Genomic DNA, 6,288 nt, shown 5'->3' on the forward strand with positions numbered 1-6,288 from the left:
ATAACATTCAGCCCTTTAGAAAATAAACGCTACAGTGATACTTCTAAAACCAGTCGCCCAGACCCGCTCCAACTTTTCAACAGCTGGCTAATTGTTTGAATTTGTTCAGGATTGCAAAAGCCCACCGCTGGGTATCACTAGTTGAGAGTACCATGCGAACAAGGGCCCAGCCTATTGTTTAAAGTGGCCGGTATTGGCTCTTTTTGTAATTCCTCGACAAGGTAAATGGGGCAGGTGTAGCTACCAATCGGGTGGCGACCCCGCCTATTGTCTGAAGTATCGGCTCCTTTGTAATTCCTTGAGAAGACAAAAGCCCTGAAGGGTCTCATTTAAATTGGTTGGAGACATACCTTTTCTTTTTGGAAACACCCACCCTATATAAAAAAAACACGCTCAGAGCCCGAAACCCTGAGCCATTTACGCCTCAAGATTCGCTGCAGAGCACACCATTTTCTTTGCGATCATCAACACTAACATCGTTCTTTATAACATGGCCATCGTAAACGGTAAATAAAACAAAACCTATTATTGGATTTTTAAAAAGTGTTATGTTAACATATTATAGGATATTCAAACTATTTTTTTCCTAAAACAAAAGCTTAATTTTTAGGAGTTCGGGAGAACGGCCCAGGACCCTTTTCTTTAGAAACGGGCGCTTTTACAGCTGGAACTAGTTCTCTAACAGGCACAAGGTGTGTACAGCATTACTGGATTTTAAAACGTATGTATGTTTTAAACTAGCGATTGTTTTAAATTATGTAATAACGTTTTTGTTTGATTTGTTCCAGGGTTAACAAACTGAGCAGGAAAACATTCAGACACCGCGACCACAGAGCCCAACCTTACATCAGGTGTGTATACAACGGGATGTATAGTTGTGTATTATTTTTTAAAAAGAAAAAAAAATTTAAAAGGGGTTTAAACAATTACAAATGTTCTAAACTGACCGTTTTACACACGCCAGAGAACCGTGTGTGTGGAGGAGCAGGACCATCCCGAATAACGCACACTACAAGGTAAGCATAGGCATATATAAATTAGATAAAAAGAGATAGAGAGGGAGACACGCTTATTCAGTTTGAAATGGGTACATGTATAAAATGTTTTAACACATGTCTATCTATCTTCACAGACTGCAGAACAGCACCCCTCCTCATAATGATCAGGACACCGTACGATTCCAGACGTTTTTGGAATGTTTAAGCAGTATCGACCTCCCAGAACAACAAAAACCTGGAGCTTTGTGCAACAGTGGAGAGTCAGAACCGATCTTCATCAGCGAACCTGCAACACCCCCGAGTGAGTGGCTACCTCGTGATTTCTCTGATGTTTTTGAGTACAGTATATCAGATTTTGATCTAGTTCATATACCCACCACCCCAGAATGTGTCAGAAAGAGCGTTGATTCACACATAGATTTCGAAGAAGGCGGCATAACAGACTCTCAAATATCAGCGGCGTATGATGCTTACATAAAGCTTCCAGACGCTCAGCCTGCTGAACAGACTCATATAGCTTCAATAGCTGATAAATTATGTTTGATTGAAGCTAGACTCAATCAATACCACCAAGAAGCACAGGTACAAAGGCAACAGTTTACCAAATTCATAAACAAAGTGTGTAGTACATTAGACAACATCTGCAGCAAAATTTCAAGTCCCTGACTTTTAAAATCCAGACCATGGACCCTCCAAATAAATTATTTAAACATAATAACGGAACCTCCACTCCTGTTAGATGTTTTGACTTAGAGACTTTTATGCAGTGGGCTGAAGAAACAGATAACAAATTAGACGATATTATAGCTAGACTTAATAGGGTGCCTGCATCAGCCTCATCTGATACACATCCTCGTCAGACTGTTCCTACGTCTGCTATTGCTGATGGGGCTATTGTTGCTAATAATAGTGATAGTACAGCAGGTGTTGCTCGGGCCGTTGCTGTTACTGATGCTAACCATATAGCTTGTGCTGCTGGTGATTTTGCGTCTGATGCACAATCTAGCCGGGTCACCTCTGCTGCAGCTACTGCAGTTGTTATTGAGCCTGTTACCGCTTCTACTATTACTTCAACCACACATGCGTGTCCGGGCTCCGCTGGTGATGCTGCAACACCACACACCCCCTCAATCATTGTAAATTTCTCACAAACAGATACTACTGTAATTGAGCCCGTTGTGCAGTCTGGGTCCGGCAGTCGCTCTCAGTCACACATTAGAGAGATATCTAATTTTAATGCTCGCGAATTGCGTGAACGCCTTGATTTTAGAGGTATAAGTCTCGATCATCCAGAACAAGTGCCTGCGCGAGTGCTTAGCCAATGAGATAGACAGAGCTGTGGCGGGATCCCAACAGGGTAGTGTTCTAAACGTGGTCCTGCGTGGCCCCTCGCTGGCTTCAGATGTTCAGGCTGTTTTAAACGCTGATGATCGGTATGATCCGGAGCTGTTTCTCGATCAAATTGCACAAGTTATGCAGAGTAATGATGAATCTATCGGTGATGATGAATTAGAGTTTATTGTCACGGTAGCTCAGAACAGTAGTGGTGGGTCTCGCTTAAGACTGGCGCACATACCTTATGATGAGATTCTCTGATGATCCCCTGTGATCATATGAAACATTGCATGCACTGTGGCACCACATATAGAGAATCCAAGAAATTGCCACACAAATGTGCGCAGCCTGGATGCGAGCACTGCCGCGAACCTAAATTAGCAGGAGACTCCGACCATCAGTGTTTCATACAGCCTGTTGAAAAACAGAAGCCTAACGATAAATACATTTTATATGATTTTGAGACGCGGTACCACAACGGTAAACACGAGGCTAACTTTGTGTGTGCGTCTGATCTGAAGGGCAATAAGTTCAGATTTAATACATTAAAGTGTGTGGAGGCGTTTGTGCAGCATTACAGACGCCCAAGGTTTCGTGGGTACACTTTCATAGCACATAATGCATCTGGCTTTGATAACTACATACTCCTCGAGTACTTTGTCAGACAGAGCATAACACCTGGTGTCATAATGAGCGGCAGCCGTGTGATTTTAATGCATGACAGGGACTATGACCAGCGGTGGATTGATTCGTTCAGCTTTTTGCCCATGGGCCTTGCCAAAATACCCTCTGCTTTAGGTTTTCAAGACCTGCAGAAGAGCCATTTCCCACACAGGTTTAATACGAGGGATAATGAGCGTTATGTGGGCCCGTACCCAGATCCCTCCTTCTACGGCTATGAGCACATGTCTGAAAGCGATAAGGTGCGATTCATGGAATGGTACCAGGTTGCCTCGCAGAATCCCTTTGATTTTCAGGCTGAACTCAGGCGTTACTGTGTTAACGATGTTGATGTCCTGCGTAAAGCATGCAGCATTTATCGTGACACGCTACTGGGTTGTACTCAAGTTGATCCATTCACGTATACCACCCTGGCTGCATTTAGTATGGGTGTGTATAAAACGCTGTTTCTGCCTAGAGACGCGCTCGCTCTCACGGGGCATACGTTGAGCAGAACAAGACGTTTTCTAACGTCACTGTCTGAAGACCGTGGTTTTTTAAAACACACACCAAAAAAGAACACCCCTGGTGGACCGCTGCGGCATAGTACACTAAAAAAAATAAAGAATAAAAAAAAAAACAAATTAAAGGGGGGTCCTGTAGAGTGGTTGGATTTTTAAATTCAGGTTTTTTTCTTATTGCAGAAATTGTTCTTCTGCTAAAAATATTTGCTGTTTGGTGTTTTTCTACTGTTATGGGGTTTTTTTTCACTTATTGCTGCTAAATTGTTTTGTTTTGTTTTCTTTTATTACTGTTAAATATTTTATGTCTTTTATTACTGGTTAATGTTTGATGTCTTTTATTTATGTTTAAACAAAGTATGTTATGAATCTATATATGTATATATATATACGAGATTTGATAATAAATACCATTGACTCGATTAAATCATGCTCTCATGTTGTTTTTATTATTATTCTCATTAGTACATATCAGTATCCACATTGCACACACACATAATCACTGCATACAGCAACAGGTTGTATGTTGTTGACAAATCGACACACCATAGCATCATTACAAATTAAATTAGACCCCTACATGTTAAGCAGGCGGGCATAAGATACACCATTTTGCATATGATATAAAAAAAATACACAATGTTGACCGCATGTGATGGAGAAGTCCTTCTGCACTTGTTTTCCTGAATATAAAACAGTGGAACAGTTTTTTAGAAGAAACATCTTTATTGCTGGGGGGAAACTGTCTAACGAGTGAACAAAACTATCAAAAAAATAACCGCGTCTGTCTCTCGAAATATAAACAGCAAGCCAATGTTCCCCTGGCATCGTAGAAGGGTGGGTGTTTACAATACCCATAGCTGGGAGTCTTTGAAGCCGTTCTGTGGTTAGCTGATCATAGGCTAACACGCCTAGGAAATGTGTTTTTATTGATAATGCCGCCGACCACGGCTGATAGTTCTATAGTGTTCATGACCGTTTTTGTCTCAATAGTAGTCCAAGAGCACCTGTCTCATGTTAGATATTTCAATGACTGAATCAAATACAGAATAACACAAGAGGTTCTCTGTACGGGGTAGTGGATTTCTGAAACGGGTTTCCAATCTCACGTTCCCAGTTTTAATTAACGACACATTCCCTGAATGTCCTTTGTCAGCTTCCAGATTGAAACAGAATAAAGTGTAGCCGTTACCAAAGTCTGCACGTGTTATGGCCAAGGATCTGTCCTTTAAATGTCTTCCTGTGGTTTGTATCAGCTGGTAAAATTCTCTGATATAGTGTCTGTGAAGGTTCTCAGTCATCCAGGTCATCGTAGTCAAAGGAGCTTGCAAAGAAAAGCGTCTGGACTTCTTTAAGTTACTTGAAGACGTTTCACCTCTCATCCAAGAAGCTTCTTCAGTTCTAAGGTCAAATGGTGGAGAGTCCCAGATATAAACCTAGTGGGAGTGACCCCCCACAGAGGGACAAAAGGACCCCCTGATGATCCTCTAATCGCCTGAGCCAAGGTGTGAAACTGGGTGTGGGTCCCAATCAGCCAGAGTTTCGGGTGGGTTCATTGTGAAACCTGGCCCCACCTTATCATGCGAATTCCTGTGGTCAGATGGCCCAGGATGTGAGTGGGCGTTAAGGCGTCTGGGAAGGGAACTCAAAACTGGATTATAGATGGCAGAGAGTTTGTTAGGTATTTTAGCACTACGGTTAGCATTTACTGGATATTGTTTTATAGTGACATTATGCAGGAAAACTCTGTCATTCAATAAGGCCCATTTGTTTTAGTTATTTTTCTCTTTGACCCAAGAATTGATGTGTGAGAATCACAGGCTGGTACAAGGTTGAAATACCACAGAGATCACTCCCTCAGCTACATTAGTTTCTTAATCTTTTAGACGCCTGTTGAAGGCCAAATGGTTTGTTTCAGATTTCACTAATAAAAGAACTCTTTGTTTTGTGCCTTGAAAATATGTCGCTGAGATAATCACAATTGTAGCTGAACTAATAAACTACACAAAGGATGCTTCTTCACCCAAGGGCAGGAAGACGCTCCCTTATCTTGGTCTGTACTGGTTTAAACTGATAATCTGCTGTCTCATGAATTTTACCCTCTATATAAACTGTTGTACTTGTGAATAAAGTTGAGTCAATTTGGGAAGACAATCTGAAGCAGTCTCTGTTTTCTTGTTCTCCCAAGCTGCTCCCGAGCTCGTACTAACACGCTGAATGGCATGCTTGAATATTGCTTGAGAATATATTTGACTGTGTTACAGACTAAGGGACATTCTCTGCTGATAGGTGAAGGTACATTCTCTGCTGATAGACGTCCACGCCTCGAAGGAAGTCGATCCACGGATTAGGCCTTGGAAGCCGTTTCCTTCAGAGTTGGTGTCGTAAACCCCCGCCTCTGTTCAAAGATGGTCGCTCACAGTGGACATAGATGGCTTCTTTCACTCCTCTTTCAAACCATCTGTCCTCTCTGTCCAAAATGTGAACATTAGCATCCTTGAAAGAGTGTCCTCTATCCTTAAGATGCAGATGGACTGCTGAGTCTTGTCATGTGGAGGTGGCTCTTCTGTGTTGTGCCATGCGCTTGTGAAGTGGCTGTTTGGTCTCTCCAATGTAGAGGTCTGGGCATTCCTCGCTGCACTGTACAGCATACACCACATTGTTAAGTCTGTGTTTTGGCGTTTTATCTTTCGGGTGAACCAGTTTTTGTCTGAGCGTGTTGCTGGGTCTGAAATGCACCGGGATGTCATGCTTGGAGAAAACTCTCCTGAGTT

The 6,288-nt window shown here is 42.2% G+C and overlaps 1 long non-coding RNA gene across 1 annotated transcript; it reads left to right on the forward strand.

Moving 5' to 3' along the window:
* Positions 1-540: 540 nt before the first annotated feature.
* LOC113017954 (uncharacterized) lies at positions 541-5,668 on the forward strand. Its single transcript, XR_003271628.2, has 4 exons — positions 541-692; positions 789-851; positions 965-1,016; positions 1,133-5,668. It is a non-coding gene; the product is annotated as an uncharacterized LOC113017954 (long non-coding RNA).
* The last annotated feature ends 620 nt before the right edge of the window (positions 5,669-6,288 follow it).

This window comes from Astatotilapia calliptera, chromosome 3, assembly GCF_964374335.1.
Source record: "Astatotilapia calliptera chromosome 3, fAstCal68.1, whole genome shotgun sequence".
Lineage (NCBI taxonomy): Eukaryota > Metazoa > Chordata > Actinopteri > Cichliformes > Cichlidae > Astatotilapia > Astatotilapia calliptera.